Source organism: Vanellus vanellus (assembly GCF_965231255.1).
Source record: "Vanellus vanellus genome assembly, contig: HAP1_SCAFFOLD_45, whole genome shotgun sequence".
NCBI classification, from domain to species: Eukaryota; Metazoa; Chordata; class Aves; order Charadriiformes; family Charadriidae; genus Vanellus; species Vanellus vanellus.
Genome location: NW_028128545.1, coordinates 1,290,283 through 1,314,404, shown reverse-complemented (window position 1 = coordinate 1,314,404; position 24,122 = coordinate 1,290,283). Strand labels below are relative to the sequence as shown.

At 51.9% G+C, this 24,122-nt stretch overlaps 1 pseudogene across 1 annotated transcript; it reads right to left on the bottom strand.

Annotated features, from left to right (window-relative positions):
- Positions 1 to 6,831: 6,831 nt before the first annotated feature.
- Positions 6,832 to 7,770, bottom strand: LOC309684235 (olfactory receptor 14A16-like; annotated as a pseudogene). Its single transcript has one exon. The product of its transcript is annotated as an olfactory receptor 14A16-like (transcript).
- Between the last annotated feature and the right edge of the window lie 16,352 nt (positions 7,771 to 24,122).

The following is a 24,122-nucleotide window of genomic DNA, read 5'->3' as shown; positions in this document are numbered from 1 at the left end:
ACCTTCATTGTCCCTCTGATGGTGCAGAGGGGCATCCCTGCTCTAAGGGATGTCCTCCTGCTCCACACCAGAAAAGTCAGGAGAGCTGTCCTGACAGCTCCTATCAGCCATGGCATGTGCCAGGTGTAGGAGACACTACCAGGAACTCATCCGCATTGCCCCACAGCCAGAGACTTACCATGGGAAAGGCTGTGAAGGGTTCTCCCCCGGTGCACTCTCTTCTGTCCTCCCACCCCAGACTGTCTTTACCTCTCTCTCCCTCCTCTTGTCTGCCCTCGCTGCCTGCAGGCAGTGCCCTCAGCCCTGCTGCGCTGTGCAGAGGAGCTGCTCCTGGGCAGAGCTGTCTCTCTGCAGCGCTGCCTGCTTGCCAGGAGCTCCCTCCGGCCCAGCAGCCCGGCCCAGATCAGCAGCAGAGGACCAGCCCGTGGCGGCACTCTCTCTGTCCCCTCTGGGCTCCCTCAGAGATGTCCCTGGGGCTCCAGGGGAACCTGCTGGGTAACAAGCTGAAGTCAGCACTCATGTTTTCTTCCTCAGCTGGGCAGGGAAACTTCTTTCCAGCAGTGTCCTTTCCCTCGTCAGAGACAGACTTAGGTCCAAGAATCCCCTCTTCTTGTCCCACTAGGAGACAGCACACCCAGGCAGTGAAAGGCAGGAATTTCATGTTCCTCCTGTAGCCATGCAAAGCACAGGTGACATTTCTTGTGCCAGAGGTGCTCCAAGGCACTTGCAGGTAACTGATGGAGCAATTCAGAGGGAAATGGCAGCGTCTGGGGTCATCATTTTGGAGGCTGGTCGGTCATGCCTTTGGCCTGCTGAAATGTCAGCACATTCCTATGTTTAAGTCAATGAAGCCTCCTCCCTGCCATGCCCCAATGCCTCAAGGTGTCCCTGTGCCTCCAGGGCTGACAGCTCCTCAAAGGCAGTGGGGTCTCTCCTGGGGAGCAGAGTTTGAAGCAGAAGGAAGTCATCACCGACCGTCCCTCTCTGACCCCTGGACAGAGTGATTCCTGCAGTGGGAATTGCTCTGCCAGGGTGTGCGGACCTACAGGAGGTGTCCATGTTCCCCTCTGGAAACCCCCATTGCTGTCCCCTTGCCAGGCAGGGCACGGAGGCAGTGACAGGCCGGGGATCATTCCCACCGGTGCAGGGCAGGGATGGAGCCAAGTCAATGAGGCACCTCAGCTCTCAGCAGTATTCCTGAGGCCAGAGGGACATTCAGCTTCTGCAGGGCACCCCACAGACCCACAGGAGGTGGATTCCTCTTGCCTCAGCTCAGCTGCCCAAAATCAGTGTGAGCTCCTTATCTGAGCTGCCCTATGAGTAACAGAGATAGAGGCCAGGAGGGAGCTTTTCCGATGCAAACACCAGGTGACATTTGAGGTGCCAGAGGTGGTTCAGGACACGTGCAGGGAACTGCAAGCTCTAACGGAGCAATTGTGAAAGACAGGGCAGCATTTGGGGGCATTGTCCTGGATGCTGGTGGGGAATCCTTTTGGCCAAATGAAATGATAGAAGATCAAAGGATCCCAGAATCATAGAATGGAAGAGAATGGATGGAACCTTTGGAGATCATCTAGTCCAACCCCCCTGCCAAAGCAGGGTCACCTAGAGCAGCTTGGACTTGAATGCATCCAGGTGGATTTTGAGCTTTGCTGGAGAAGGAGACTCCAGAGCCTCTCTGGGCAGCCTCTTCCAGTGCTCTGGCACCATCAAAGTAAACAAGTTTTTCTTCATGTTGAGATGGACTTCTCTGTGTTCCAGTAATGCCCGTTGCCCCTTGTCCTGTCACTGGGCACCACCAAAAAGGAGTCTCTCCCCATCCTCTTGACACTCACACTTTAGATATTGATAAGCATTGAGGAATTGAGGAGACCCCCTCTCAGCCTTCTCTTCTCCAGGATAAACAGACCCAGCTCTCTCAGCCTTTCCTCACAAGAGAGGTGCTCCAGTCCCCTGATCATCTCTGTAGCCCTCTGCGGGACTCTCTCCAGTAGATCCCTGTCTTTCTTGAATGCACCCCATTATATTATATTACATTATACCCCAGGATACTATTGGCCTTCTTTGCTACAAAGGCACGTTGTTGGATCACTGTCAACTTGTTGTCCACCAGGACTCCCAGGTCCCTCTCTGCAGAGCGTCTTTCAAGCAGGGGAACCCGTAACCTGTACCGGTGCATGGGGTTATTCGTCCCCAGGTGCAGAACCCTACACTTGCCCTTGTTGAACTTCATTATGTTCCTCTCCGTCCAACTCTCCAGCCTTTCCAGGTCTTGCTGAAATACAGCACAGCCTTCTGGTGTGTCAGCCACTCCTCCCAGTTTTGTATCATCAGCAAACTTGCTGAGGGCTGCGAGCATACATTGCCAGCTCATGTCCTAGTTTTCATTGGCCAATATCCCCAAGTCCTTTCCCACAGGGCTGCTCTCAGTCCATTTATCCCTCAGTCTACAGTGACAGTGAAGATTGTCCTGACCCAGGTACAGGACCTTGCACGTGTCCCTCTGGAACTGCATGAGCTTTGCATGGGCCCACTCCTCCGGCCTGTCCAGGTCCCTCTGGATGACATTCCTTTCACTCTTGACTGCATGTCAACTGCACCACTCAGCTTGGTGTCATCTGCAAATTTGCTCAGGGTGCCCTCAACCCCACTCACTATGGCACTGTTGAAGCTGTTAAATAGTATCAGTCCCAACACAGACCCCTTAGGAAACACCCTCATTACTGGTTTCCAGTAAAAATTGAGAGTGTCTGTGCCCTGAAGCAAAGCCTTTGCACGTGTGGGGTCCTGGGCCCTTGTTCCCATGTTTCCCTGTAACAAGTCTGTGCTGGGCCCCCGTGCCACAGCTGAGGTGCTGCAGCTCAACTGTGCACAGGCAGGAGGAGCTGGAGAAGAGCCAGGAGGTGCTGGAGCCTCACAGCGCTGTGACATTCTTTGGTGACATGAGATGTGGTGGGACAGCTTGCTCACCTGGGGCTCTGCAGTGGAGGGATAAAGACTCTGCAGGAGAGAGTGGCAGAGAGGATGCGGAAGGGGGACGCCACTCTGTCCCTTCATCCAGGTCATTGATGAATGTATTGAACAGGACCAGACCCAGTGCTGACCCCTAGGGAAAACCACTTGTTACAAGCCTCCAACCGGACTCTGCACCACTAACCACAACCCTCTGAGCTCTATCTGCCTGCCACTGTTCAATCCACTGCACTGTCCATTCATCTAACCCACACTCCCTAAGCTTGCCTGTGAGGATGGTGGGGGAGACAGTGTCAAAAGCCTTGCTGAAGTCAAGGTAGACAGCATCCACTGCCTCCCCCCCCCCCATCCACCCATCCAGTCACGCCACCATAGAATGCTATCAGATTAGTCAAACATGACTTCCCCTTGGTGAATCCATGCTGACTACTTCTGATAACCTTCCTTTCTTCCAGATGCTTGAAGATGATGCACCGAAGAAACTATTCCATCATCTTTCCAGGGATGGAGGTGAGGCTGACTGGCCTCTAGTTTCCCAGTTCATCCTCCTTGCCCTTTTTGAAGACAGGACTGACAGTGGCTCTCCTCCAGCCAGACACCTCACCTGTTCTCCAGGATCTACCAAAGATGATGGAGAGCAGCCCAGCAATGACTTCCCTCAGCTCCCTCAGCACTCACACGTGCATCCCATCAGGCCCCATGGACTTGTGGATATCCAGTGTACTGAATTGTTCTCTAACTTCTTCTTCTTCAACCAAGGCGAAGTCTTGCTTCATCCAGACTTTCTCTGTTACACGCCAAGTCGGGGACTCCCGAGGACTGGCCCAAGCAGTGAAGAGAGAAGCAAAGAAGGCATTCAGCAACTCCACCTTCTCTCCATCATCTGTCACCATGGCACTTGTGTCATTCAACAGTGGGCCCACATTTTCCCTAGTTTTCCTTTTGCCTCCTATGTACTTTAGGAAACCCTTCCTGTTGACGTTGACATCCCTCACCAGGCTCAATTCAGAGGTTGCCTTGGCTTTCCTCATTACACCCCTGCATACCCTGATAGCATTCTTTTACTCTTCCCAAGCAGACAGCCCTTTCTTCCACGTACTGTAAACCCCCTTCTTCCAAAAGAGCTTTTTCAGAAGGTCCCTGCTCAGCCATGCAGGTCTCCTGCTTCATTTCCTGATTTCTAGCTCTTAGGGGGGCACCAATACTGAGTTTGGAGGAAGTGATGTTTAAATATCAGCCGGTTCTCTTGAGCCTGTGATTGTGAGGCAATTCTCACCTGTCTGTAGAAGGCCTCATCGTCTTCCCCATCCTGATCAGGTGGCAGGTAATAAACATCCGCAACAGTGTCTCTCCTGTTACCCTGCCCCTTAATCCTTACCCACAAGCTCTCAGCTGGCTCTTTGTCCACCTCAGGGACAGCTCGATGCATTCCAGTTGCTCTCTCACATAAAGAGCAACCCCACCACCTCGCCTCGCTGGCCTATCTTTCCTACAGAGAACATAGCCCTCCATGAGAGTGTTCCAGTCAGGTGAGCTATCCCACCGTGTCTCAGTAATTGCAATGAGATCATGGCCCTGTGACCACACCCAGATCTCTAATTCTTCTTTGTTTGCCATGCTGCATGCATTAGTGTATAAGCATTTCGGAGAGGCCATTAAGTGAGTAGTTTTTGCCCTTGAGGGGTGGTGGGCCTTCCAATCCTCAAAAATACTAGCACTCTGCCCCACAAGTGCTGAGCTCCTACCCCCAGGCGCCTCTCTAGCGAGCCCAGTTATGTGCCCATCCCCATTCCAACCTAGTTTAAAGCTCTCTCAATGAGCCCTGATGACTCAAGTCCTAGAACAGTTTTTCCCCTGAGAGACAGGCTTTTCCCAGCTGCTGCCAGCAGGCCTGGTGTTGTGTGAATCAGGCCATGGTGGAAGAACATGAAGCCCTGCTGGTAGCACCAGACTTGGAGCCAGTCCTTGATCTGCTGGCAGATGGTGAAGGAAGCAAGGCAGAAAGAGTGCAAAAGAGAGAGGCCTGGTCTGTGCCATGTTTCTTGGGCACCCCAGAGAACCTGCCCCAGGAAAATTGTCCCAGACCAGTCCCACACACTGGCCATTGCTGTCTGTGACCATACACCTCACCTCTGGGTCTTCCTTTATTTTCCCTTTTTGAAAACAGGGGTTATGTTTCCCCCTTTCCAGTCAGCAGGAAACTCACCAGACTGCCACAACTTCTCAAAGTCACACTCAAAGAGTTGTGGTCAAGAGCTCCATGTCCAGGTGGAGACCAGTTACGAGCAGTGTTCCTCAGGGGCTGGTACTGGGACCGGTGCTGTTCAACATCTTTGTTGATCAAGGTTCTGCTTGGAAATACATACAGAATATGGAGGGATGTAACTTGTAGCGTCCTGCAGGGGTCTATACCACAACCTGCACTGGTTAATGCGTTTCTAATGACTCAGAGGAGTCAAGAGTGCTTATTCATAAGATTTGTAGAAGACATTACATCGAGGAGAGCATTATCTTCTTCTCCCAGTATCATTTTGAGAAGGGGGAGCGAGTGAGCAGCTGGTTGGCTGGCTGGCTGCTGGTCAAAGATAACCCTCCACAGAACGGCATCAGCTCTGCTGTGCCCAGTATGGGGCTCCCCAGCACAAGACAGACTCTGGCAGACTGGAGCGAGTCCTGCAGAGGCCGGAAGGATGGTTGTGGCCTGGAGCACATTATGGACAAGGAGACCCTGGGAAAGCTGGGTCTACGTTCATATTATAGATGATGCTCAATCCCGACAGCATATGCCCTCTTTTCTGCCTCCACCGGCCAAACTCGGCAGAAGAGCACGAACACCCTGGGCTTCCGCAGGCAGCTCTCGTATCTCGTATCCCATATTATAGCAGCTTTCCAGTATCTGAAGGGGGCCTACAAGAAAGCTGGAGAGGGAATTTTTGCAAAGGCATGTGGGGATAGAATGAGGCGTATTGGCTTCAAACTAGAAGAGGGGAGACTTAATGTAGACATTAGGAAGAAATTTTTCACTCTGAGGGCGGTGAGGCACAGGAAACTTGTGGATGCCCCATCCCTGGAAGTGTTCAAGACCAGGCTGGATGAGGCTTTGAGAAAGCTGCTCTACTGCCCATGGCAGAGTGTTGCAGCTAGATGATCTTAAATGTCCCTTCACACCAAAACCATTCTATGATCTCACCAGTGTCCCTTTCCTCTTCCTACTGGGTGTCCACTGACTCCCATGGAACTTGTTTGTGGGTACCCCGATTGTATGCTTTACTTTTGAGGGACTTCACCTTTGAGGGTGTTTCACCTTCTGAGTCTCCATTCACTCCCAGCTCAGGACAAGTGGCCAGTGCCCATCCTCTCCTGACCTCTCCAAATTCATTTCCAGAGAGACCTCTACGTGACATCAGTCCTTTCATACAGGATGCAGCCAGAGGTCATTGGGAGCTCACGCACCACCTTCTGCCATCGGACACCAAGCAGAGAGCCTGTAAAAACAGAACTCTTGGTACAATAGAACCCAAGGGTACCGTGTGCTTAACCCCAAACAGAGGAAGAACGCAAAGAGAGCAGACACTTTAAAAGAGAAATTTGTGCAGCATTTTTTTTGGCAGTAACTCTGGAGGAAGAGTCCAGGCTTCAGGCACTGCACCCAGGAGATGCCCTTTTATTGAAGACCTGCTATTGGACATTGCTCGTCTAATTCAGTAATGTGAAAGTGTCAGACACAACATGATCAAGCCTGAGGAGAAGTAGTATAAGCCTAGAATATGATCTATAAGAAAGATTATCAGAAGGGAAAAAATTAGGCACCTGGCCAAAGATAAACTTGGGAAAAAAGTGCAGAGAAGGGGAGAGAGGTTAGGGTTGGTGAAACAATGTCCATTGAGCCAGTTTCCATAGAGCATCCTTGAGCTCCTGGTTCCTCATGCTGTAGATGAGGGGGTTCACTGCTGGAGGCACCACCGAGTACAGAAATGACACGAACAGGTTCAGGGATGGAGAGGAGATGGAGGGGGGCTTCAGGTGGGCAAACATTCCAGTGCTGAGAAAGAGGGAGACCACGGCCAGGTGAGGGAGGCACATAGAAAAGGCTTTGTGCCGTCCCTGCTCCGAGGGGATCCTCAGCACCGCCCTCAAGATCTGCATACAGGAAAAGAGAATGAAAACAAAACACCCGAATCGTAGTAAGGCACAAACTAGAAGGAGCCCAGCTTCCCTGATGTAATCTGAATGTGAGCAGGAAAGGTTGAGGATCTGCGGGATTTCACAGTAGAACTGGTCCAGGGCATTGCCCTGGCAGAGGGGCAGTGAAAATGTATTGGCCGTGTGCAGCACAGCATAGGGAAAAACACTGCCCCAGACAGCTGCTGCCATGCGGACACAAGCTCTGCTGCCCAGGAGGGTCCCGTAGTGCAGGGGATGGCAGATGGCAACGTAGCGGTCATAGGCCATGACAGTGAGAAGATAAAACTCTGCTGAAATGAAAAAGAAAAAGAAAAAGGCCTGAGCAGCACACCCCTGGTAGGAAATAGCCCTGGTGTTCCAGAGGGAATTGGCCATGGCTTTTGGGAGAGTGGTGGAGATGGAGGCCAGGTCAAGAAGAGAGAGGTTGAGGAGGAAGAAGTACATGGGGGTGTGGAGGCGGTGGTCTCAGGCGATGGCGGTGATGATGAGGCCGTTTCCCAGGAGGGCAGCCAGGTAGATGCCCAGGAAGAGCCAGAAGGTCAAGAGCTGCAGCTCCCGTGTGTCTGCGAATGCCAGGAGGAGGAAGTGGGTGATGGAGCTGCTGTTGGACATTTGCTGCCTCTAAGCATTGGGCACTGTCCAAGAAAGAAAAGGCAGTTCAAAGATAGTGAAGACTTTTAGAAGAAAAAAACCTACTCTCTGTCTCTCTGAAGCTTCAGAGACTGCATTCCGCTCTTAAAGACGACCTTTGGCACGTCCCTCTTGTGAGCTCTGCTTTGTGGTGGCTGAGGGTGCCCCAGGGAGCAGAGAACTCTGCTGTGAGCTCTGGAGGGGTCAGTCATACCCTGCAGAAATAGGCAAATAGGAATATGGTGTGATCTCATATTAAATCAAATCATAACATCAAAGAGCTTTTCAGCATTGTTGCTCCCTGTCCACCTGACTGCAGAGCACAGCTGTGGGGATTTTGTTTTGTTTGTACTGTTCTTGTTTCCCCAATGCTCCCAAAGAAGTGTTTTATGGCAGAAATTGTTGGACTTTCTGCCGCACTCCACGTGAAGCCTTGAGGGTCCTGAGAGGATGATGAGCTGTCCCTCCGTGTGGGGTGAGGGCAGTCGGTCTGTCCAGCAGCCCTGCTCTCAGCTGCCCTGTGCTGGCACCTCTTGGAGCTGGATGATGATGGACTCAGCTGTTCCCCTGAGAAGGAACTGGCCACTGCTGGGACCAGAAGAATGCAGTTTCCCTGTGCCCCTCTCCACAGCCCTCAGCCCGTCTCATCGTACCTGAGGAGGATCTCAGCCCTCCCCTCCCAGCCAGGGACACAGAGGACTCCCTGCAGCTGCCTGCGCCAAGACGCCCGGCAGCATTGCCGTGACCTCAGCACTGAGGTGTGTCCTCCATTGGGCTGCTGGATAACACAGAGATGCCACAGGAACGCTGTGACCGTCTGGAGATGAGCCTGCAGCCTAGCACGACCCCCTCCGAGAAGGATTTAAATGTCCTATGGGTGGGGTGTCTGGAAGGGAGAATTGGGTCATTTGTTTTGCCCTGAGCCCACAGATTACGAGGAGACTTTACTCCCATGGACATATTGTCATGGCAGGAGCCAGAGGGTTGGTCTGTTAACTGCAGCTTAGCCCCAGCCCTCATCCCAGCAAGGCAAGTGCTGACAAGAAGGGGAGCAGACAGAGGAGGGGAAAACTGGAGAAATGCCCCAGTGCTGCTGCTGAGGGCGGCAGAAAGGGACAGGCGGTCGGGGATTGGGTCATTTCCCCTCTGCAAGGGTGAGGCCGCTGGGCAGGTGCCCCATGGCCGTCAGGGCAGAGGCTGGGCTGGGTGGGAGAGGAGAGCAGGGGTGGCTCCAGGGAAGGTGTTTGCCCTGCAGGGGATGGTGGGAGGTGCCGGGATCCCCCCTGCCTGGGCATTTCTGGCAGCAGCTCCCTCTCTCCCTGCCCATGTCTGGGCTGCCTGGAGCTGCCCCTGCTGGGAGTCTTTTCTCTGTCCCCATGTCTCCTCACTGTCACTACTCATAGACCCCATCCCACACTCTGTCCAGCTCTGCCCCGCAGACCCCTCCTGGCAGCAGGGCACTGCCCAGGGGCATCTCTGGGTCTGTGTGGGATCAGGAGCAGCTCAGACAAGTGCTAACGAGAAATGGGTGCCAGCTCTGGAGTGGAGAAATCCATTCCCACCTTGCACTGCCCACCCAGCCAGACAAGAGGGGGCATTTCCAAGCACAGACTCCTTCCTTTTCAGCTGAATGGTGCCTTAATGTCCTTCTTGAGAAGGACCCTCTGCAAATGACCCTGGGGTGATCTGGAGCTGTGAGCAGCCCTGACCCCCGCAGTCCCCTCGTCAAATCAAAAGGAACCTGCCCTGCCCTGCCCTGCCTCGCCAGCGATCACTCCTTCTACCCAAAGATATTTCTCACACCACGGTGGGGAGGTCTCCAGGCAGGCAGAGAGCTGACCCTGGCAGGCGGCAGAGGCCCTGCCGCAGCACACAGCCGCCGGGGTGCAGGGACCCTGCTGGCAAGGACAGCCCTGCCCACCCCTGCCTGCACACCCCTATGCACACCTCCACAGCCATCCCCAGCAGAAGGCAGCTCTCAGGCTCTCTTCCTCTCACTGGGCAGCAGGGAAGCCCTGCTCTGGAGCACATCCTCCTCCTCTACAGCACAGAAACTGAGAGAGTCCTCCTACACAGAGCCCATCAGCAGTCAGATGGACCAGCTTGAGAAGGTCTCTCCAGGAACTGGAGATGCATTGCCCGGCACCCAGAGACTTACCACGCAGAGGGCGGTGAAGAGTTCTGCCCCTTTGAGCTCTCAGCACCCCCCACTCCCAACTGCCTTTAAGCTCTCTCTGCCTCGCAGGTATCCTCTCGCTGCCTGCAGGCAGTGCCCCCAGCCCTGCTCCTGGGCAGAGCTGTCTCTCTGCAGTGCTGCCCGCTTGCCAGGAACTCCCTCCGTCCCATCAGCGCAGCCCAGATCAGCAGCAGAGGACCAGCCCACGGTGGCACTGCCTCTGTCTCCTCTGGGCTCCCTGGAGGTGTCCTTGGGGCTCCAGGGGAACCTGCTGGGACACTGGATGAAGTCATCTCTGGTGTTCCCTCCTTCAGCTGGGGAGAAACTATTCTTTCCAGCAGTGTTGTTTCTCTTACCAGAGTCAGATTTAGGTCCTATAATGCCTTTTTCTTCTCCTGTCATTAGATGGGACAGTCAGACAGGGACAGGCAGGGATCTCCTTTACCCCTGCTGAGGGAAGGGATTCAACAGACTCAGCTGAGGCTTTTGTCCTTGAGATCAAATCTTTGGGCTGTAAAGGGGACTGAGCTCCCTTCCATGCTGACAACAAACCCATAGAAGTTGGGGTTCCTCTTGCTTAGTTTCTGGCGTGCATAAAATCAGCACCTGCATGTGAGCTCCTTGTCTCAGCTCCCATGGTAGTTAATCACCGTTACAGTTTGAAGGGACCTTGAAGATCATCTAGTTCCAAACCCCTGCCCTGGGCAGGGACGCCTCCCACCCGCCCAGGTTGCTCCAAGCCCCATCTGTCCTGGCCTTGAACACCTCCAGCGATGGGGCCTTCACAGCTTCTCTGGGCAACCTGCCAAGTGCCTCACTACCCTCACAGGAAAGAATTTCTTCTTAATATCTAATCTAAATCTACCCACTTCCAGTTTAAAAGGGTTACCCCTCATCCTATCATGACACTCCATGATCAAGAGTTCCTCCCCACCTTTCCTTTAGGCCCCGTTTAGGTACTAAAAAGGGCTATAAGGTCTCTCCAGAGCCTTCTCTTCTCCAGGCTGAACAACCCCAACTCTCTCAGCCTCTCCTCATAGCAGAGGTGCTCCAGCCCTCTGATCATCTTTGTGGCCTCGTCTGGACCCTCTCCAACACGTCCTTCTCCTTCTTTTGTTTGGGACTCCAGAGTTGGACGCAGTACTCCAGCTGGGGTCCCACGAGAGCAGGGTGGTTCCCTGAGTTGCACGTTTGACCTCGATCAAAGTTGGGTCCAACACATGCTTCTCCTCTCTCACAAGAGACCTCTACCAATCCAAAGACCTTTCAAAAATTATATTCCACATAAGTATCGATCTTCCCCTGTAACTTCATTGCCACTACTCTGTCTGTTACATGGTGTTTTTAATTTCTCTCATCTTTCAGACCTGTATCACCTGTCTTGGTACAATGACCATTTCTAAAGCCAGCTTTTCAGATGCAGACTGTCTTGACAAAGGCCTTTTCTATTGCACTCCACTTTTCTCCTTCTCTTACTCTTTCTTCATTCAGATTCCTGTCACCTATCCAGCTGCAGCTTTGAGCTTCAGGGAGTTAAAAATTTGCCTGTCTTTCAGTAGTCTGATTATCTTCTTTAGCCAACTCTATAACTGCGTTTATATCTCTCTTTTTGTACGTATCCATCTAAAGCATTTCAGATAAGATCATCCCTTGTAGCAAAGCAACCTCATTAGAGGCAGCTCGTCCTGAGCATCTGATTGCAGAGTGTGTTTTATTGTTTATCAAACTTGATCACGCTTTACTTTGCTTGCAAAGAGGAGAACTCCTGTGCCTGGGTGCAGCCAGGTCCCTGAGGAGCACAGGTGGAAGATGGTGCAATGGAGCCGTGACACCCTGCTGCAGACTTCAGTGGAGAAGTCTGAGGTAAAGGAAAGTGATGCAAATCCCAGTTGGCCAATGACAGGGGTGGTGAGGGAGGGGAGGTGAGGAGCAAGGCTGTCCATACAGTGTCAAACCTCAAGGGACTTCTTTTCCTGGCTGTCCGGACCTCCTGAGGGGACACTCTGCATCAATATCAACTGCTGACCGCTCCTATCACCTCTTCTCTAACTGAAAACTAAATAAAAAGAACCTTTGAAATAAAAAAAAAAAATATATATTTTTTCTATTAGGTTCTCTGTAAAATCTTCCTTCTAAATTACACTATGAAACAAGTCCAATTATCTGTATAAGCATTGAAGACTTGAAAAAAATTACAGGAAGAGAAATAGCTCGTTAGGACTTTCTGTACTTTAACGAGCCCCATGGTGTATTTGGCCCTGAGTCCATCAACCTCAGATACTGAGAGGAGACTGAACAAAGTGCTCAAGAAGTCCAAGTCAGAAGCAAAGTACCTGGAAGCCTTGATTGGCCCCACTGAGGGTCGTTACTGCCAAAGCCTCCCCAGGGACTCGTTAGAGGAGATAACTGGAGGCTGTGGTTGCAGGTAGGCAGAGGCACTGTGCAGGTGGCTGTAATGCTGAGGAACCCCTTGGCTTGTTTGATGCAGCAGAAAGGCCAAACCCTGACCCCCAGGCCCTGGGAAGGCAGGTCCTGCCCCTCACTGGTGGCTCAGGGCTCTTCCTGGGGGTGGTGGGGTGTGAGGGGGAGCGAGGCCGAGTGTAGGAAAATTCTGTGACACCTCCTGGCCTCCCAAAAAGGGGCAAGGACAAAACAAAGTCCAGAGTCCCAAAAGAATCATAGAATCATTTAGAATTGCAGAAGACCTTTAAGATCATAGAGTCCAGCTGCAAACCTAACTACCAATTCCACCACTAAACCATGTCCCTTTGGGCCACATCTACACGTCCCTTAAATACCTCCAGGGATGGTGACTCAACCACTTCCCTGGGCCGCCTGTTCAGTGCGTGAAAGCCCTTTAGCTGAAGAAATTGTTCCTAATACGCAGTGTAAATCTCCCCTGGAGAAACTTGAGGCCATTTCCTCAAGTCCTATCTCTCATTACGTGGGAGAAGAGACCAACCCCCACCTCGCTACAACGTCCTTTCAGGGACCTGTAGAGAGTGATAAGGTCTCCCCTCAGCCTCCTCTTCTCCAGGCTGAACAACCCCAGCTCCCTCAGCTGCTCCTCATAAGACTTGTCCTCCAGACCCCTCACCAGCTTCATTACCTTTCTCTGGACATGGTCCAGCATCTCAATGTCTTTCTTGTAGTGAGGGGCCCAAAACTGAACACAGTACTCGAGGTGGGGCCTCACCAGTGCCGAGTACAGGGGGACGATCACTTCCCTAGTCCTACTGGCCAAACTATTACTGGTACAAGCCTGGATGCTGTGGGCCTCCATGGCCACCTGGGCACACTGCCAGCTCATATTCAGCCACCAACACCCCCAGGTCCTTTGCTGGGCATCCTCCAGCCACTCTGCTCCAATCATGTAGCACTGTGTGAGGTTTTTGTGCCCCAAGTGCAGGACCTGGCATTTGGCCTTGTTGAACCCCGCACCATTGGCCTCAGCCCGTCGTTCCAGCCAGTCCAGATCCCTCTGTAGAGCCTTCCTACACTCAGGCAGATCAACATTCCCACCTTAATTGGTGTCATCTGCAGACTTACTGAGGGGGCACTCCACCCCCTTGTCTAGATCGTTGATAAAGGTATTAATTATTCACCAGCACTCGTTGGTCCTGGCTGTCCAGCCAGTGTTTTACCCAGCGAAGTGTACGCCTGTCTAAGCCATGATCAGCCAGTTTCTCCAGGAGAATGCTGTGGGAAAAAGTGTCAAAAGCTTTAATGAAGCCCAGGTAAACAACATCCACAGCCTCTCCCTCATCCACTGAGTGGGTCACCTTGTCATAGAAGGAGGTCCGGTTTCTCAAGCAGGACCTGCCTTTCATAAACCCATGCTGGCTGGGTCTGATCTCCTGGTTGTCCTGTATGTGCCGCATGATGGAACTCAGGATGATCTCCTCCATAACATTCCCCAGCACCGAGGTCAGACTGACAGGCCTGTAATTCCCCAGGTCCTCCTTCTGGTCCTTCTTGTAGATGGGTGCCATGTTTGTTATCTTCCAGTCATCTGGGACCACCCCAGTCAGCCAGGAATGCTGATACATGATGGAAATGGCTTGGTGAGCACTCCCGCCAGCTCCCTCAGTACCCTTGGGTGGATCTCATGCGGCCCCATAGTCTTGTGTATTTCTAAGTGATGTAGCAGGTCCCTCACCATTTCCCCTTGGATTGTGGGGGCTTCATTCTGCTCCCCACCCCTGTCTTCCAGCTCAGGGGGCTGGGTACCCAGAGAGCAACTGGTCTTACGCTTAAAGACTGAGGCAAAGAAAGCATTAAGTGCGTCAGCATTTTCCTCATCTCTGGTCACTGTGTTTCCCTCCACATCCAATAAAGGACGGAGATTCTTCTTCGCCCTCCTTTTGTTGATGATGTATTTACAGAAACATTTTTCATTGTCGTCTATGTTTTGGGCAGTTTAATTTCTAGTTGGGCTTTAATCCTTCTAATTGTCTCCCTGCATAACCTCCTGACATCCTTGCAGTCCAACTGAGTTGCCTGCCACTTCTTCCAACTGTCATAAACTCCTTTTTTCCCCTCAGTTCCAGCCAAAGCTCTCTGTTCAGCCAGGTCTTCTTCCCTGACGGCTCGTCTTTCGGCACATGGGGACAGCCTGCTCCCGTGCCTTTAAAAGTTCCTTCTTGATGGATGTCCAGCCTTCCTGGGGTCCTTTGCCCTTCAGGACTGCCTCCCAAGGGACTCTGTTAACCAGACCCCTAAACAGGCCAAAGCCCACCCTCCGGAAGTCCTAGCTGGCAGTTCTGCTGACCCCCCTCCTGACTTCTCCAAGAATTGAAAATTCTGTCATTTCATGATCACTATGCCCCAGACGGCCTCCAGTCCTCACATCCCCCACAAGCCCTTCTCTGTTGGCAAACAACAGCTCCAGCGGGGTGCTTCCCTCCTCTGCTCCCTCTCCCGCTGCGTCAGGAAGTTATCCTCAATGCACTCCAGGACCCTCCTGGGCTGTTTCCTCTCCACTGTATTGCATTTCCAGCAGACATCCGGTAAGTTGAAGTCCCCCACGAGGACAAGGGCTGGCTATGGTGACACTTCTCCCAGCTGCTTCTAGAATATTTCATCTGTCTCTTCATCCTGGTTGGGTGGTCTATAGCAGACTCCCACCATGATATCTGCCTTCTTGGTCTTTATTTAACACCTCCCAGTACAGACTGCATCCTGTCCCAATACAAAGTGGATTATTTTAACGCGTCCCAGTATAGATGGGGCCCTATCCCAGTACCAGTGGGATCCCCTGATCCCCGCGGAATGCAGACTGGGCACCATCCAAGTACAAACTGGATCTCCTGGCAACCTCCCAGCACAGACTGGGCCCTTTCAAGTCCAAAATGGCTCCCTTTTAACCAAGCCGAAGAAGATTGGGCCATGTCCCTGTACAAACTGGATCCCCAGTCCACTCCCAGTACAGACTGAGCCTTGTCCCAGGATAAACTGCATCCCTTTAACCCCTCCCATGACAGACTGGGCCCTGTCTCACTAGAAAGTGGATCTCCTCAACCCCTCCCAGTAGAGACTGGGCCCTCACCCAGTACGAAGTGGATCCCCTCAATCTCTGCCAGTAGAGATGGGGCCCTTTCCTAGTACAAACTTGATCCCATCTTAGTAAAAATTAGTTCCTGTCTTAGTACAAACTCGACGGCCTTATCCCCTCCACTCAGAAACTGGGTCAGGTGCCAGTACAAACTGGATCCCATGGCCCCCTCCCTGTAACCACTGGGCCCCACTCCATTATAAACTTTATCTCTTTAAACCCTCCCGCTATACACTGCGCCCTTCCCAGTACACACCAAATCCCTTAATCCCTCCCACTACAGACTGGTCCCCGTGGCAGTACGAACTAGATGCTGTGGCCCCCTCCCAGTACAGACTGGGTCCCCTCCTGGTACAAACTGGATCCCCTGCTCCCCTCCCAGTATGGAACTGACTGTCAACAAATAGAGATTACTCCATTTAACCCCTCCAAGTACAGACTGGGTTCTGTCCCATTCTAAACTGGATCCCTTAAACACCTGACAGTAAAGACTGGTCTCTGTCTAAATAGAAACTGGATCCCTTTAACCCCTCCCAGTACAGACTGGGCCAATGCCGAGTACAAAATGGACTCCCTGGGCCCCACCCAGTACCAACTGGCCACCTCCAATACAATCTGGATCCTCTAACTTATGCCAGAACAGACTGGGCCCTGTCCCAGTCCAAACTGGATCCCCTGATTCCCTCCCAGTGCAGAATGGGCCTTGTCCCAGTATAAACAGAATCCCTTTAATTCCACCCAGTGGAGACAGAGCCTCTTCCTAGCCCAAAGTGGATCCCAGCCCAGCTCCCAGTGCAGACTACTCTGTGTACCAGTACAAAATGGATCGCTTCAACAAAGCCCTGGACAGACTGAGCCTCATCTCAGTACAGACTGGATCCCACAGTTCCCTCCCAGTACAGACTGGGCCCTCTCCATGTAGAAACAGGATCCTCTGACTCAGTCCCATCAGAGTCTGGGCCTCGTCTCAGTACAAACAGACTGGGCCCTGTCCCAGCACAAACTTTATCCCTTTAGACCCTCCCAGGATACACTGGGCCACCCTCCCAGTCCAAACTGGATCCCCTGGCCCCTTCCAACTACAGTCTGGGCTCTGTCACAGTACAAACTGGATTGCTTTAATCCCTGCCAGTACAGACTTGGCCCCTCCCACTACAAACTGGTCCTCTTTAACCCCTCCAAGTACAGGCTGAGCACGCTCCCAGTATAAACTGGATCCTCTGATCCCTTCCCAGTATGACTGGGCACTGTACCATTTCAAACTGTATTTCATTAAACCCTTCCAGTACAGACTTGTTCCCCTCCCAGTAAAAAATGGCGCTTTTTAGAATTATAGAATGGTTTGGGTAGGAAGGGACCATTAAAGGTCATCTAGTCCAACCCCCCTGCCATGGGCAGAGAAACCTTCAACTGTGTCAGCTGTCTCCAAGCCCCGGCCAACCTGGCCTGGAATGTTTCCAGTTATGGGGCATCTACCATCTCTCTGGGCTACCTGGGTCAGTGTCTCACCACCCTCATAGTTAAAAAGGTCTTTATATCTAGTGTAAATTTCCCCCCTTTTAGTTTAAACCCTCACCCTTTGTCCTATCGCAACAGGCCCTGCAAAAAACTCTGTCCCCGGCTCTCCTGTAAGCCCCCTTCATGTACTGGAAGGCCACAATAAGGTCTCCCCAGAACCTTCTCTTCTCTAGGATGAACAACCCCAACTCTCTCAGCCTTTCCTCACAGCAGAGGTGCTCCAGCCCTCGAAGCATCTTTGTGGCCTCCTCTGGACCCACTCCAACAGGTCCATGTCTCTCCTGTGCTGAGGGTTCCAGAGCTGGAGCAGCACTCCAGGTGAGGGCTCACCAGAGCAGAGCAGAGGGGCAGAATCCCCTCCCTCGATCTGCTGGTGACACTTCTTTTGATGCAGCCCAGGATACCGTTGGCTTTCTGGGCTGCGAGGGCGCATTGCCAGCTCATGTCCAGCTTTTCATGCCCCAGTACACCCAAGTCCTTCTCGGCAGGGCTGCTCTCCATCCTTTCATCCCCCAGGCTGTATGGATATCAGGGATTGCCCCGACCCAGGTGCAGGACCCTTCGCTTGGCCTTGTTGAACCTCATGCTGTTCATACGGGCCCACTTCTTAAGCCTGTCCAGGTCCCTCTGGATGACATCCTGTCAATGGGAGCGTCAACCGCACCACTCGGCGTGGTGTCATCAGCATACTTGCTGAGGGTGCACTCGATCCCACTGCCTGTGTCATTGATGAAGATATTGAACAGTACTGGTCCCAGTATGGACCCCTGAGGGACACCACTTGTCACCAGTCTCCACCTGGACATGAGGCCATTGACCACTACCCTCTGGATGGGACCATCCAACCAGTTTCTCATCCACCGAACAGTCCACCCTTCAAATACATGACTCTCCAGTTTCACAGAATCACAGAGAGGTCAGGGTCGGAAGGGACTTCTGGAGATCATCTCGTCCAACCCCCCTCCCAGAGCAGGGTCACCTACAGCAGTTGCACAGGATGGCGTCCAGGAGGGTTTGGAATGTCTCCAGAGTGGGAGACTCCACAACCTCTCTGGGCAGCCTGTGTCAGTGCTCTGCCACCCCCAAAGGAAAGAAGTTCCTCCTCATGTTAAGATGGAACTTCCTACGTTCAAGTTTGTGCCCGTTCCCTATAGTCCTATCACTGGGCACCACTGAAAAAAGACTGTTTCCATCCCCTGGCACCATCCCTGTAAGTATTTATAAGCATAGATAGGGTCCCCCTTCAGTCTTCTTTTCTCCAGACTGAAAAGCCCCAAGTCCCTCAGCCTTTCCTCATAAGAGAGATGTTCCAATCCCCTCATCATCTTTGTAGCCCTTTGCTGGACCCTCTCCAGCAGATCCCTGTCCTTCTTGTACTGGGGAGCCCAGAACTGGACACAATATTGCAGATGAGGCCTCACCAAGGCAGAGTAGAGGGGAAGGTTGACCTCCCTCGACCTGCTGGCCACACTCTTCTTGATGCACCCCAGGATGCCATTGGCCTTCTTGGCCACCAGGGCACATTGCTGGCTCATTAGCATCCTGTTGTGCACCAGGACATGCTGCTGCATGTTCCCCCAAGATCTTCCTTTCTTCCAGCTGGACAAGCCCAGCCTTTTCAGCTTCTTCTCACAGCACAAGGGCTCCAACCCTGACCACCTTGGTGGCCCTCCACTGAACAGGCTCCAGTTAACCAGTGTCTCTCAGGCATTGTGGGGGATCAGAACCTAGGGGAGGATTCTGGATCTGTTCTCAGATGTGCTAAGCCCAGGGCGATAATCACTCCCACCAGCTGTGCTCCTGCTCATACTGCCCAGGATGCTTTTGGCCTTTGCTGATGGCTCCATGTTTTGCCTAATGAAACCGAAGGACCACCAGAGCCTTCCTGCAGTGCTGATACCACCATAGGCAGTCCCTGTCCTCTGTCACTTCAGGCCCTTAGTCAACCTCAGGGAGAGAACTTTAGATCTGTCCTTGTTGGATAACATGATGTTACTCTTGGCCTGTCCTTCAAGCCTGTCCAGGTCCCTGGGTATGGAAACCTAATATGGTGTCTGCTCTCCTCAATGAGGTGTCCTCTACAAATGTTATGAAAAAAGCATTTTCTCATCTCCTTTGGGTAATTAAGAGCCCTTGAAACATGGTGGAACCCTACTAGATACATCCCTCTGGGCAGAACACTACGCATTCACCACATTCCTCCAAGCCCGACTATCCTTCTCAGTTATTACCCATCTACTTATCCACCCAATCAGACCATAATGTCCTAACTGGACACAAGAATATTGTGGGGAATGAGGCTGATCTAGCATAGTGTTCGGCGCAGAGTCTAGTTGGAGGCCTGTAAGTAGCAGTGCTCCCCAGGGGTCAGTACTGGCCAGTCTTGCTCAACATGTTAATCAACGTCCTGGATGAGGGGACAGAATATCCCCTCAGCAAGTTTGCTGACATCTGTTGGAAGGGTAACACAGCAGGGCATAGGCGATGGGGGAGGTTCTTGGATTGTATTGGCAACAACTTCTTTCTCCAAGTGGTAGAGGAGCCAACGAGGACAGGAGCTCTGCTGGAGATTTTTCTTTCCTTCTCCAGACTAAAAAGCCCCAAGTCCCTCAGCCTTTCCTCATAAAAGAGATGCTCCAATCCTCTAATCATCTTTGTAGCCCTTTGCTGGACACTCTCCAGCAGATCCCTGTCCTTCTTGAAACGGGGAGCCCAGAACTGGACACAATACTCCAGATGCGGCCTCAGCTGGGCAGAGCAGAGGGGGAGGATGACCTCCCTCGACCTGCTGGCCACACTTCTTGATGCACCCCAGGATGCCATTGGCCTTCTTGACCACAATGGCACCTTGTTGGCTCATGGTCATCCTCTTGTCAACCAGGACTACCAGGTCCCTTTCCACACAGCTGCTCTCCAGGAGGTCAGCCCCCAACCTGTACTAATGCATGGCATTATTCCTCCCCAGGTGCAGTACCCTACACTTGCCCTTGTTGAACTTCATAACGTCCCTCTTTGCCCATCTCTCCAGCCTGTCCAGGTAATGCTGTATGGCAGCACAGTCTTCTGGCGTATCAGCCATCCCTCCCAGCTCTGTGTCATCAGCAAACTTGCTGATGGTACACTCTATGCCTTCATCCAGGTCATTGGTGAATATATTGAACAGGACTGGACCCAGTGCTGACCCCTGGGGAACACCACTTCTTACAAGCCTCTAACTAGACTCTGTGTCACTAATGACACATCTCAGTGAGGAGGGCAGAGTATCAGGAGACAGAGAGAAATGACCATGCTTCAGTTTCCCAAATCCCATGAGAGTGCCCAAACCATGCTTCCCTTGGCATCTGGTGTCCCATTTCTTGAGATGCAAACCTGGTGGGTCTTTTCTCAATCAGTAATCCTTCAGGGGTTTCCCATTCTGTGATTTCACAAAGAGTGGCAGCATCTATGAAAAAAAAAAAGGTAAAAACAAACAAACAAACAAACAAAAGCAGTAGTCTGCTTCTGTAGTAACAACTCTTGGAAATGCCATTTCAGTCAGTGTTTGCCATATAAGGCATGATATCCCATTGAAATACACATTCCTTGGAGTTCAGGGTGGTCTTGCAGAAGTCACCCTTTGTGTCCCCAGGTGGCGTGCACCCTGCTCATTTGCCTCTCAAGAGAGCGGCAGAGGCTGGATGCCCTTCTCAGGACAGACTCCTTGCCAGAATGACATCAGGTTCTTACAGCATGTCACTCGGCCTCTGATTTGATATATTTGGTGCTTCTCTGTGACTACTCTTTCTGCACAGATGATCATAAAAGGAGCATCATTTCTTAAGAGAATATCACAAAGGCCCTGTTAGGGAGAAGCCAGCTCATCATGAGCTCTTGGAGGGACCCAGGAAATTTATCATAAGCACCAGGGAGACCCAGGAAGCTCAAGGCCACTTCTGAAGAGTGTGGGGCCCTGAGCAGCAGTGATTGTCTCCATGTAGGTGTGGGTGAGAGGCTTGGGGGATGTCAGGGGGAAACAAGGTGGTGGGTAATGGCTTTAGCAAATCCTTCACAGCATGTCTGAGCCCAGAAATTAAAGGCAGTTGATGCCTGTGGGTGGAGGAGACAGAAGGAGGGGATTAAGAAGAAGCTGCATAGGTTAAGGGGAACTCTCAGAAAATCATGGCTTTGTGTTTGAGGAAATAGTCAGTAAAGTCAGAGAGTCATCAGTAGAACTTGGGCCAGCATGGGGTGGGAGTGGGGTGGAGAAGCAGAGGTGGTGGTTGAAATCTGCAGAGAAACAGGCAAAGGCATAGGGAAGTGTAGAACAGCCTGTGGGGAGGGGGTGAGTGGGTGGAAGGCTGGCCCCTTTTTTGGGGCTGTGACCCCCCAGCAGAACTGAAATCCTTGTCCTTTCCACTATGGCTGCAGTCTCTTCCACTGGAGCCCTGAGAAGACTCCAGTTCCTCACAGAAACACTGGTTTGTTGCCTCCTCCCTCACTCTCCAGAGAGCCTGAGAGGTGTCCTACCACTGTCCTGCCCTTGGCATCGCACACCCCCTCATCTCACTGCTCCCAGGCTCAGTCCTGAGCACCCCTTGAAGGAAACAATCCCCATTGCCAGGGTGTGGGGGTCAGCGCTTGGACATCCTGCTTGATGAGACACATCTAGGGCTTTCACAGTCACCTGAACATTCCATTTCCAACCTGTAAGCAGTGCCTCTGACTTTCTGCTTCAGGGACAGCCAGGGATGGCCCTCAGTGGGGATTACTGACACCCTCAGAACCTTGGAGGCTGACTTTGAGTGCTCTAGAGACCACTTCAATCCACTCTCAGTACCTGCAGTTCAGGAACTGGGCACCAGAGGGCTCATTAACATGCAAAATACCATAACAAGCCAAGACTCTAGGCATAATTTTCTTATTCTATAATTCTTCTGTGGTTAATTAGAGAGATTTCAGAAGTGAAAAGGTTGCAATAGTAAATAACAAGAAGAAAGGATTTCTTTTTCTTTCATTTTCTTTATTTGTCTACTTCATTTGTGTGTCTATCTTCATTGATATCAGCATTTTCCAAATGACACTGAAACTGGACCTCTCCAAACGGAGTCTGACTGTGTAGGGCAGTCAAGACACTGCATGTCAGACACTCTATAGGCAGGCTTTGTCCCCACCTCCAACCCCACGTTTCTCTCATCAGCCACCTGGGACTTACAGCACCTTTCCTCAAATCCGAGTTTTCTCCGCTAGTCTGGAGTTGCAGCTTTCAGCCCTTTGGCACCAGTTTCCACTTGTTTCACTTGGGGAATGAACTGCACCCAGACACAGAATTTTCTTTGTAGCCAAAAACAGAGACCAAAGGAAGGCATGGTTCAATAAAAATAAAATACTCTGTTGTAGATGAAGTCCACCTTACCTCCTCTGAAGTCCACTCTCCACAGAGGACAGCCTTAGTCCAAAGGAAAACACATTTTTGTGCCAAGCACGCATCCCAGGAACCCCCAAAGCACTCCCTGCCTCACAGTCTGTTTGTTCATATGCGCTCACAGCGAGTCACACGCTGAAGTCACGAGCTCCCTCCATTCACAGAGGGAAGCAAAGAGACAAAGTGCTCTCTTTTTCATAGTCAAATGTGCACTAACCCCAAGGTGTCTGGGTTACGGAAGCATCTTCAAGCAGACTCTGCAACATCCAGACCCACTCATTGCTCCTCCTCCTCCAGCGCTGGACAGCTTGTGTGCAGCCGTCCAGGCTTCCTTTTCTCCCTCAGGGAAAGAAATCAGTTTTCTCCACTGAGATGCTTTGCCCTACCATGCCTGTCCACCAGTTGCGGCTCCAGAACTGCTCCCATCAGCTCGGGGTCACATTTCCCAGTCCCACATCGGGGCTACAGCTATGCCTCGGCATCTGGGAGGCAGTGGGCACCTCTGTGTGGGCATCAGCCCCTGAACGACGATGTTAGGCAGAAGTTGAAACATATGTAGAAAAGACCTCCGTGTAATAAGTGCATCAGAAGTCTTCATTTTCAAAACTTAGATGCTGTTCTGTAAATTGTCATAATTTTTTTGCATATGTCCTGGACAAAGACCAGACAGCTAAGGACACTTTGTCTGCCTCTGGCTGTTTTCCTCTGGAGTCTTGCCTTGAGGCACAATGGCTGAGGAGAACTTGTTCATGAAACATGAGGCAAAGAGGATGTGAAGCGTACATCTGTCTCCACCTACTCTTACTGAGATAAGCTGTGACCACACATTGTCTTTATTTCTTCAACTGTTCTTGAAATAGTGTTGAGTTCTTGAATTCTCTTCCAAGTTCCAAGCAAATTTTGATAGAGAATCCTGCTGTACTTGGAGGGTGCTGCCCTTGAAGACCAGGTATACTTAGCTTTGCTGCCCACCAGTGCCGCTGATCATGGGATGCCGGCTACCTCTCCCCAGAATAGGCCAAAGTCTGCTCCACCGATGACCTGCAGTTCTCTACTCTCCTTTCTCCCTCTCCTCAGGAGCTCACACCCCACCATTTCAGGGTCACAGCAGCCAGTCTTCATGTCTCTGAGCAGCTTTGCTTACTTGCAAGTATCAGATCTGGGTTTGGATGGCCCTTGGTGGCCCACCAGGCAGCTGTGTTATGAAGCTTTCCCAAAACTGCCTGGACTGTTTGCATCCTGCGGCATTGCCCTTCCAGACAATGCCGGGTCATTAAAGTCCCCACGGAGGACCAGGCTTCTACATCCAGAGGCTTCCTTGGGGTGCTTAGAAAAGACTACGCCAACTCCCCCACCCTAACAGTGGCTTCCTTATCTCCCACCACAACAGCACCGTTACTGCCAACCTTGCCACACTCTGGTGGTGGCAATCCGTGGCTGGCACAAAGGCACTGAACCTGTCTGCAGGGCTGTCTGGAGTGTCTGTCCCACACTGGCTAGGAACGGGGATGGCTTTCCTGTGCAGTACCTGCCAGCTACATGTAGCTGTGTGTGAGAGCCTTGGCATCTCACAAAAACTACAGGCCTCTGTTGCGACATCAAAGAGAGGAACCGCCTGGAATCTCATGAGGCAACGTGGGGATGAAAACCATCGCTATAGTCGATGGAGATCTAGTCAACCCAGC